At 36.1% G+C, this 11,532-nt stretch overlaps 1 protein-coding gene across 1 annotated transcript in view; it reads left to right on the top strand.

Moving 5' to 3' along the window:
• The first annotated feature begins 3,014 nt into the window (after nt 1-3,014).
• Nucleotides 3,015-11,532, top strand: part of LOC127847490 (uncharacterized) — a 45,470-nt gene continuing 36,952 nt past the window's right edge. Inside the window, exon 1 of the mRNA XM_052379466.1 lies at nt 3,015-3,106. The gene's annotated coding sequence lies outside the window, so the exon portion shown is untranslated. The remainder of the gene's footprint in view (nt 3,107-11,532) is intronic.

Here is an 11,532-nt window from a genome sequence, read left to right as displayed (position 1 = left end):
GCTGGTTAAAAAATACTTGGTACTAACTTGAAACAATAAAACACATAATTTTGTACACTGTTCATTGCAATGAATTGATTATATAATACGAATGACAGAACGTCATGTTATTAAAGCTGTTTAATATTGCGACTTAAAAAGGAGTACCGGTATTATTCTAATTATACTTATACTAATATACTAATTAAACGCATAAAACGTGTTCATCATGGTTCGTGTGTTATTGCAAAAGTATTGAAATCCTTACGAGCATCTTTAATACACAGTTAAATTATATGGAATAAACTCAAGTCAAATGCTTTCTTCTTGATATCTGACTTCTTAACAAATACAATCCAGACTGTTGTCCTGAAGGGAACTATGTCAGACAACGTAATGGTAACCTCCGGGGTTCCCACCGGGCATTTTTGTGTGACTCATCTTGTTTTTTATCTACATAAACGACTTTGCTGATTACATCATGCATATAACCCTAAGACTCTTAGCAGATAATAGAATAAGCTTCAAGAATATCAACAACCGATCTGATGCCCCAAAGCTCAAGCTGCTGGTCGATAGTAGCAGGGCTAGTTGATGCAACTTCATCCTGCATAAATGTAACAACCTAAGCATTGCTCAGAAAAGAAATTCTGTCATATTCTCATAAAAACTACAAATTTACACGATCACATCCTTGAAAAAGGTAAACCACACCAGGCACATAGGTCTTACACTCCAAAGTAACATCTAACGGGGTAAACATATTCATTCAATCACAAATAATGCAGATCCCTAATCCAGCCTCTTTAGATACATTAAAACATCAAAACAAAAGACTCCTGTAAATTTCCATTCTATCCGAAAAAAGTTATTCAATGTAATTCACTTAATTAGGATATATTTACGAGGCAGCAACAGAAGTTTTCAAAACATTCATTGTCCCCTTATGTCCTTAAGAAAATAACCATGTACCGGTAAATAATTGTTAATGGACATCCAAATGATCACCTCTGAAAAGTTATCACCCCATAACTAAAAAACGTAAGCACAAAATCTTCTTGGATTTCTAACATTAACAAGATCTCGAAAAGCGCAAATTCCACCCTTTGCTTCATAAGACGTAACTTGAAACACTGTTCTAAATTCTGACGTAAAAATTACAGCTCCATTGTTTGGGACCCACATTTACAAAAAGACATAAATAAACTGGACAGAATCCAAAAGCGGCAGCAAGATTTATCACCGGTGACTACGCCAATAGACCTACAGGCTGTGTCACTAGAATACTTGAGTATATGAAAATCTCTTCACTCCAAAAAAGAAGGAAGCCAAGCAGATTGACATTTTCCCATAAGTGGTTGAAGGGCTGGTGCCAGCCCAGCCAAGCCATGACTTCCTAACCCAGTCCGTGTATCAAAACGCAAAGTCACCCCTAAGACTTTCTCAGATTTTAAGGCCAACAAGATTAGTGATAAATACTCTACACATAAATCCAAGTGCTTTGTGTCAATCCAGTGCAAAACTCCACAAGATACAAACTCATTATTTCCAAAAAATAAAATCTCTTGGAATAAACTTTATTAAAGTGTTGTGCGCGCAGATATACTTACTTACTTATGGAAACTTGTGGACATTTTCCAGCACAGCTCAAGCCTCTACGCCGGATTCAGAGTCATTTATTACAATCTTCTATGTCGCGGTATGTGACTTCCGTTGTTACAATTAATTCTTCCCTGTAGTTATATAGCACATCTTGGTTTTTCCAGTGATTGTCGAGTCTATTCTTAAATGAATTTATGGTTTTAGCACTTGCTACATGGTCTGGGAGGCTATTCCAGATTTTTGCTGCTCTCAGTGTAAAGCAGTATTTTCTTGAAGTGAAGTTTGGTCTTGGTACAAAGATTGTATCTCATCTAGACGTTTCACGTGTAGAATAGAATAAATGTATTTCTTTAGTCGTTCTTCGTATTTCAAGTTGTTAAAGCCTTGGAGTTGCTTTGTGGCGCGTATTTGTACACCTTCAATTAAGTTATTGTGTTTTTCGAGATAAGGGAACCAGACCGAGCTGGCATAGTCATGGTGTGATTTAACAAGTGCTTTATATAGAGGATATTTGTTGGATTCGGTGGATTATCGATTTTAATTCACGAGTGATCATAGAAAATAATATTTTCACGAGTGGCGCAGCCACGAGTGAAAATATATATATATTCTATGATCACGAGTGAATTAAAATCGATATTCCATCGAATCCAACAAATTTTCTTTTTATTTTATGCTTTTTTCACCGTTAATATACACTGTTAAAGAGTTTAACTAAAGAATTTCGCTGGGATAATGACGTCATTTCGTCAAAAAAAGACGTCATTTCGCAGTAAACAGTGAAAATTATCGATAATGTTCGCTGATAATTTACACTGTTTGAAACAGTGAAATTATCAGTTTTAATTCACTGATATTTCTCTATAAACCACCGGAAAGCATCAAATAAATAGTGGTAGAAATGATATTTCGTCAAGATTTTGGAATGCCCTTCGAATTATTGCTGACATAGAGTTGGCTTTTTTTTTATTTGTTCACTTATATGTTTTTCGAAAGAAAGCTTGTCGTTTATGATAACTCCTATGTCTTTCTCCTCATTGATTCGTTTTAAAGCTAATAATTGACGGCTCGATCTTAGTTCTTATAGTTGACGGCTTCCGGTCACCTACAGTAGGACTAACAATCCTCTCTCGCGCCGACGCCGAAAGCCATGCAACGTATCTATCCAGATCCTGATCCAGATTCTTGCTACAATGAGTGCTGAAGATGACGAGATTACGACTGAGAATTGTGTGAAGCTAAATCTTGTATGTTCTGAATGCACGTTTTCATTCCAGCTTATCATACCCATCGCGTCGTTTGTTATGACTTTTCCCGAGCATAACTATCGTAAAACCTTCTGGAGCTTACTGGAAAGAATTTGTTGGTTCTCGGAAAATATATTTCGACCGTCATGACATTCGACCGCTCTGACCCAACTAAGTTAAAACAGTACTGGATCACGTGACTTTACCTCCTAAAATTTAAAATAAACTATTATTATTGAATTCAACGCGTGTAATCTGATTTATTTGCGTGATTTAAGGTCAGTATTAGCATATACGTTTTCAAATTGTTATATGTGTTTATATTGAACGCGTAATAGCAAATAAATCAGCCCACCGATGCATGTGCGTCGCTTGCAATGTATTTTCGTGGTAGTATTTTACAAGTTGTTTAATTATTTTGTAACAATACGGCGTCATTAAAGGAGACACTCCTGGTCAAGTATTAGTCTTTTCATCAAGGTACAAATTAAAAGAATTACACTTTTATGTCCTCCACTAAAGTAGTGGGGGACATATTGTTTTTGCCCTGGCTGTTGGTCTGTCTGTTTGCGCCAACTTTAACATTTCGCAATAACTTTTTCTATATTGAAGATAGCAACTTCATATTTGGAATGCATGTGTATCTCATGGTCATCCTTCAAGGTCAGAGGTCAAATATATGTGGCCAAAATCGCTCATTTTATGAATACTTTTGCAATATTGAAGATAGCAACTTGATATTTGGCATGCATGTGTATCTCATGGAGCTGCACATTTTGAGTGGTGAAAGGTCAAGGTCATCCTTCAAGGTCAGAGGTCAAATATATGTGGCCCTGCTTATTTTATAAATACTTTCTAGGTTGGCGCTAAGGAAAAAAAATTAGTAGCCAAATTTCAGCACTACGATAACGACCCACATTATAACCTTATTTGCTCAATGAACGACATAATCATTATCATGAATCTATAGGTATCAACAATGACTGTATTAAATTATCAATGAAGTCACATTTAAATAAATTATTTGTTACCTGAAATCAAATAATTTCATATTGTTTTTTATTAACCAGGTTTTCCGAAGGAAAAAACTGGTTATTAGATTGGCGAATGCGGGCGGGCTGGCTGGCTGGCTGGCTGGCTGGCTGGCTGGCGGGCTTAACAAGCTTGTCCGGGCCATAACTATGTCGTTCATTGTCAGATTTTAAAATCATTTGGCACATTTGTTCACCATCATTGGACGGTGTGTCGCGCGAAATAATTACGTCGATATCTCCAAGGTCAAGGTCACACTTTGAGTTCAAAGGTCAAAAATGGCCATAAAAGAGCTTGTCCTGGCCATACAGTACAGGCAACGTGTACTTTGACAAAAACGCGTGTCCGCGGTGTTCAATTTTCCCGATGGGTGACATTTCGCGGGGGGCGGACACGCTACTGACCGCGGTGTTCGGCGAACACCCGAAATCGCCGCGATTGCACGTCATCATTAACTGGAACACCCGTGATCACCGCAATGCCGCGCGGCCATTGATACATGTAATACCTGTCTGCGATGGTCATTCAAGAGTTTTAAATTTACATGTACATGTACAATGTACAAATGAACATAATAAACTACATGTATGTGCAAATTTATGCGTACTTAAAGTGATATTATGGGCAACTAACAGTATTTACAATATACAATGTAGGTGTGTATCGTAACCGTTGTTTATTTTTTGTGTTTTTGCTCGATATACACTTGCATTTGTTAATGCAGCATCAACATAATTAAACAATATCCCGAAAAGAAAAATAATCCATTTGAATATCAACGTACTTTCGTTTTGACAACTTACGACAGAAATGAATCGATGTACGATGCGAGTCTAAATGTAGTTTTCATGCAGATTCTTTCATACGACACAATGACACAATTTGGTTTTACGAATCATTTCAGCTTAGAGGGATGGGTGAGTCATGTAACATATCGAAAATAATATATATTTTTTATAAACAACCGGTAACAAGATGAGTTGTAGATAATTTCAGATACCACATTCATTATAACTTATTGTTTTCACCCGTTTCTTTTCAGCTCAATTCAACAGTAACAAAATGCCCATCACTTTAAATTCGGACAGCACGTAAAGTCGGAAACGTAATTAAAGCGCTTAGATCATCAAGTCTATTAACTTGTATGGTGTTAAGCAATTCAATCGCCGTTTTTTAACAACACATATAGAGTTATAAAGAAAGTGAGTATTAAATAATTTATTTGCGTCCGCCTGTACTGTCTGAAATAACGTACTGCATCAGTATGCTACGAAATTTAGAAATTGTCAACTGTCGATTGCAACGACTGCAATCGTAAACTGTTGGGTTTTTCTATTCATATACATGTATTTTAACAGATTATATTTTGTGTCTTTCAGGTTTCTTCCATTTCAGCACTGGACTCGTTTGTTGAAATAAAGTTCTTTAAGATCTTTGAAAGAAGTTCAAAATTAGTAAATATAGCATGTATATAGAGAATGATATTCCGGATCATTCTCTTTCATGCGGTATTTTCGTTAGAGTTGTTTTGTTCGTTTGTAACTTTTTGTGCTTCTTCCCGACTTTTTCTGCTGACATTTCCGCTTGTTCTCAATGCTTTGCATGGCGAGTTGTGAACAATATCTGATGTAAGATATTTTATATTGATCTAATCAATATTTACTTTCTAACGTAGCCCATGTCATCCTTCGTTTTCAAGTTAGTTATTATTTATAAAGATTTGTTACCGGTTATAAATTTACATATCAGGTTATGAATATTTGATAACAACTCGTGATATTCGTTCATGTTGAATTAATTGTTTGTTTTTGTTTTTCCTGCGTCTTCCCCTTAGCATATAACATTGCATTATTTAATAGATAGAATCCTGTATATACATGTATGTACGTAATAACAACAACATTATAAAGTCGGTATTTATTCGAAATGCACAGTGAATATCAAATATATACAGTATTTACATAATTTACATTCAGTAGAAGTATTCACATGTTGTTGTTCAGAAGCGACAGAAAAATATATACAGTATTTACATAATTTACATTCAGTAGAAGTATTCACATGCTGTTGTTCAGAAGCGACAGAAGCGAAGTGTCGCATGAGGTGTTTATCTCGGGAAGCATGCCGTGCAGGTCCTCCATGTACCCGTTGATGTCGGCAGATGTGCCCGCATCTCTCCTCATTCGTCTCTCCTCTCTACCCTGGCGGCGAAGAAGTTCATTAACCTTAGGCACAACACTGTCACGCCATACATTTTCCGCCAGGGCTTCTGGATAGAACACACCGCATTTTGTTGTCGCCAATATGTTTTAGATTGATATTATGCGCATTTTCGACTGTTGAATTGAGTTGAAAAAGGGAAACTGGTCAAAATATTTAGTTAAAATATGGTAACTGACCAATTATCTACAACTCGTCTTGCTTCCAGTGGTTAATAAAAAAATATAATATTCGATATTTTTCATGACAGTTCAGTCCTCTAAGCCGAAATGATCCGTAAAACAAATTTGTGTCTTTGTGACGTATGAATGAATCTGCACTAAAATGAAATTTAGGTTCACATCGTACCCCGAATCATAACGAAAGTACAATTGATATTCAAATGATTTTTTGATTTTTCCGGGATATCGTTTTAGAATGTTGATGCTGCATTCATAGATATAAGTTTATGTAAAGTGACAACACCAAAAAATAACCGACGGTTGCGATAGACACCTATACACATTGCATATATTGTTAGATGCGCATAATATTACGTTAAATACTTAAAATATCCTTCGACCATCATGTACATAAAAATAGACTATATTTACTTGTATTCATTATCGCTTTAAAGCGGGTATATACGATTTTTATATGTGTTTAATTGTAATTGTAATACATTGATAAAATATGTTACAATAACACAAAATAGGCAAGAAAAATTACACATTAAAGCCGAATTTCATAAAATGCAGCAAAGAAAATTAGCGCCCCGAGTCGATTGTGACGTACATATTTTCCTACAATAACCGAAGCATTCGTCTTTGCATTAGGATCGGAGTTAGTGTTCGTGTGTCGTATGAATAGATATCGTTGCAGGAATTCAAATAAACCGTTAAACTAAGTTTAGATTCACATCGTACATGTTTGGTTTACATGCTAGCGAATTCGGCTGTTCAGCCGTTTTAAATTTCAGAATTAAATATCTGGCTTATTTCGCATTTTTCGACACGTTCTTCTTTACTTTTATTTTAATTTATATTTAAATATATATATATATAATAAGTTTATTACACATTTTATATAAATTCATAAATATTTGACAACAACGTATATACCCGCTTTAAATGAAAGGGATCAATAATTTACGTTTATATTTAATTATTTTATTTTTAGCGAACACGATGAACACCGCAGTAGATATAATGGGTCCGCGGTGATTCGCGGTGTCCACCTTATTGAAAACGGCCCCCGCGAATATTTGATCTGAACACCCATCGCGGGGGTCGTTTGGTAAGCGAACACCGTAAAATGAACACCGCGACGAGTGGCGTTTGTCAAAGTACACGTTGCCTGTACTGTAACTATGTCATTCATTGTGAGATTTTAAAATCATTTGGCACATTTGTTCACCATCATGGGACGGTGTGTCGCACGAAAGAATCACGTCAAAATCTCCAATGTCAAGGTCGCCACGACTAAAAATAGATTTAAAAAAAAAAAAAACTTACAAAGGGGGTTAATTTTGTTTGTTCATTTCAAAAGTTCAGTTTGAGTTTTCTCCCTTTATCAGATTTTTTTTTCACAATGAAAACCTGGTTTTGTGACAATTTTGTCCCTTGTTTTTCATTTATATTTATTTTCATGCACTGGCACAAACGGTATACAATGTTAGAACTTTCAGATATGCCCCGGTCTTTGATTGGGTGGGTCTTGCTTTGCATGCGTAGAACTTGTCATTGCAGACGACAGCAATAATTTTGCCCTCTTTCTTAAAACACGGGTTTTACATGGCATACCGGTATTAATGCATAGTGAATAGTTATTATCACGTGGCTGTAGAAAAACGGTGTAAATCAGTTCTACAAATAGACATGATAAAATGTGCATGCACTGGATTGAATTTGTTACCGCATCACATTATTAACGGGTTTTGTTTTTCACAACATACTCGCCGTAAGTAATTTTACTCTGCTCAACAATTGCAATTAACTTCTCATAATTAATGATTGTTTACAGTACGGTAAAAAGGTGTGATGATGATGCCCGAAACCGCCTTTAATGTACTGCTTTATTTACCGGTTTTATATCACATATTAATGCTACAACTGTGATTCTTTGTTAATAAACCTGCGATAAACGCTTACTCTGTGACCGACGTCAATCAAAAATAATAATCGCTATATAACTCCGCCTCCATAAACATTCTCGTAACCGATTGGACGTTAAATATCACAGTTTGGCGACTGGAAAGTTACCCGAAAATTTCCAGTTATGAATTTGTCAGCATACACGACTGTGCATGGGTTTTTTTTACTAAGAAAGTGACGCCGATATTCGGCGTCTTCCCCTACCAAAATTTTTCCCCTAAAAATACCATTTCCCCTCCAAAAATATAATTTTTCACCAAAATATAATATTTTACCCTCAAAGAAATGGTTTTTTTTTCTTTTGGGAAGTCGACACTTATCCAATTTGTACCATGTACAACGATCTCGCTCTCTCTACCTCTCCCGACGAACACTCAAATCTGGGAATCCCAGTGATTCTTTATATAGCTCTTAAATTACGTCATGGAAACCGGGCAACTAATTATATTAATCATGTGACTATTTTACTGGATTCCGGTCTTGCGCGAGAACGGTGTTTCGTCAATTAATTACCGGAAACCAGTAGAATTTTCATCCGGGTTATGTGAAAGCCAAGATATAAACGTTAAAACAGAAAAAAGTCTCACGATTGGCGTTCATACACGAACAAAATTAAACGTTCGAACTCGGAAAATATTAATTGCGTTGACGTATTTTTTAAGAATGAATTATCAAAAACCGTTGAAACCCAGCAGGATTCGGAGGTACATGTAATCAACATCGATTAATACTGTCGGATTATTGTGAAAGTGAAAGTAGACAATCGGCAGCTGCCGCACCTTTCCCTTCCGATACTGTAGCAGATCTAGATTGTCAACCCATTCATCATGAAATTGAAATCATAATATTGACATCGTTCCCCGGCCCCAGTTGAAAACATTTCCCATGATTAGATCTACACCTGCAACTTTATTTAGGACTTTGACTTTAATATCATACTTGTTCATGTGTTTAAAAACAAAAAGGTCAGAGACATGCCTCTTTTTCTAAAAAAAAACCTGAAGTCTGTAGGTGAGTTATAGACATTGAAATGAACAGTTTTAATTTTTTCCCCAAATATGTCTCTTTCGCGCTCGATTTTCCCCTTTTACCCAGCGTCCAGCGTCTTCCCCTTTTTCTAAAAAAAACCCCTGCTGTGTTATGTGGCTTGAATATAAGATACGGGCATCCGGTTATCTCTTATCAATGGACTATCTATTACCACCTGGAGCTTTTATGGCGATTTCATGTGGAAATCGGTGCCGAGTTCTCTTTAAAAGTAGGGAATATTATATACTTAAAGAAAAATATCAGGTTTTTTTTTGCAATCGCCATTTTCATTAACATTTTAAACTTTAATCGCCAGCTGAAAGATTCAATCGCCTTTGGCGATTTTGGCGATCGGAAACGCTAACATAGACTTTTGCAATATTGAAGATAGCAACTTGATATTTGGCATGCATGTGCATCTCATAGAGCTGCACATTTTGAGTGGTGAAAGGTCAAGGTCATCCTTCAAGGTCAGAGGTCAAATATATGTGGCCCAAATCGCTTATTTTATGAATTCTTTTGCAATAATGAAGATAGCAACTTGATATTTTGCATGCATGTGTATCTCATAGAGCTGCACATTTTGAGTGGTGAAAGGTCAAGGTCAACCTACAAGGTCAAACATCATATAGGGGGACATTGTGTTTCACAAACACATCTTGTTTGTTTTTTTTTGTTGAAAATTTAAGTTCGCGGATCGGAAGATTTTTGTCTAGTTGCGATTGGTCATGTAACAAGGGTACTTTTAATTATGCTTAATTGGTCATTGTCGGCTCGGGTACTACATACATGTACCCCAGGTACTCTTATTAAGTATGCTTACATGTACCCCAGGTACGATAAATGTACTTGAACGTACACGGTCAATATGTACCGGAGTTTGTTTTCCCAAACAAAATCCCAGAGCTCCAGATAAGGGTCGTATTTTCGTAATTACGAATTAATTTCAAGTCCGTAACGTATTTATTTTAAAATCTTGTCGTACCATTAAGAATTACAAAATCCAGTTACGAATATTAATTTTTACATCGGTTCGTTTCAATTTTTATTGAGTTCTTTTCGCGTATGAAAGATCTTTGCGGTGCTTATATAGAATGGTTATCGGGTTTGTTTAACAAAGCGCATTTTTCCAATAAAAGCGGCGTATACAGTCTATCTGTCAATAAACAATGGCGGCGCCCAGAGAGCGTCCTAAAAAACTGCAAAGCGTCCAAAAACACGCTTTTAACATATTGTACGCAAAGTGAGCTGAAGTTAAATGTTTAGAAAGACATTAAAGAAAAAATCTTATAGGTAGTTGTATGTGCAGTTTCCGACACAGTCGGAAAAGCTAAACAAAAACGCGCCACGACAGGTCCAAACTTAAACACAAAAAAAACATTGAACGAGTGGAAGGGACAAGTCCCGTGGCTAATCGTTGAAAAGATGTAAGGGGAGACTCGTTTTAATTGTGAAGTACCGTATATGTGCGCTTATAAGACGCCCTCGCTTATAAGACGCACCACGACTTCGGACTTTATAATGGGTGGATTTGAGACTGACCCGCGTGTAAGACGTGGTCAAATTTTGCCGTATTCATCGGCCGTAAAATGGCCGAAAAATGGCAGAATGTTAAAGAAAATCCTCAATTAGTAAAACATTGAGAATTTTTCAAACTCGCGCTGCATACTACTGTAAACGTAAAGAAATTTGTCGGTATGAAAGTTCGTGGTTTAATAAAAACAACTAATTCATTGACACGTAATTTCGTGGATTTCAAATTTTCGGTGAAGATTGACAGTCATAATAATTAAACTTTTCTAAAAACAACCAGAGTAATAACGAAGAATAATCTGCTAATGTGTGTTGACAGCAAGGCGTGTGATTAATGTGCACTGAAGCATTAAAGTGTTGCCGATAATTGTCGATAAAAGCGAATAAAGCGGCGATCTTGTGTGTCCCCGCTCGCTAATTGCCATCAATGTTGTTTTGACAATATTTGCAATTCTCTGCTAAATCGGTCCCCTAGTAGAAACAGTTGAGTAACAAGGTCCCCAAAATACAGGTGTGAAAACCGTTTTGTCTCTTTTAACTTTAATTGGCACTAATTGACATATGTGATAAATCTGCAAACTGTTAATTTGACGACGTCAAGTAAAAGAGAACAATCGTTGATGTACAGTTTAAAGTGCGTGCTTGATTTAAAAAGTATTATTACCCAAACACTTATCAAGAAAACAACATACTGTATTACCTAGCATATCTCAATCAAATATCTCTGATAACCGAAAAAAATAGAGTATGTCCGCAAT

Source organism: Dreissena polymorpha, chromosome 1 (assembly GCF_020536995.1).
Source record: "Dreissena polymorpha isolate Duluth1 chromosome 1, UMN_Dpol_1.0, whole genome shotgun sequence".
NCBI classification, from domain to species: domain Eukaryota; kingdom Metazoa; phylum Mollusca; class Bivalvia; order Myida; family Dreissenidae; genus Dreissena; species Dreissena polymorpha.
The sequence above is the reverse complement of the archived record's forward strand: the minus strand, read 5'-3'. Positions and strand labels throughout refer to the sequence as shown.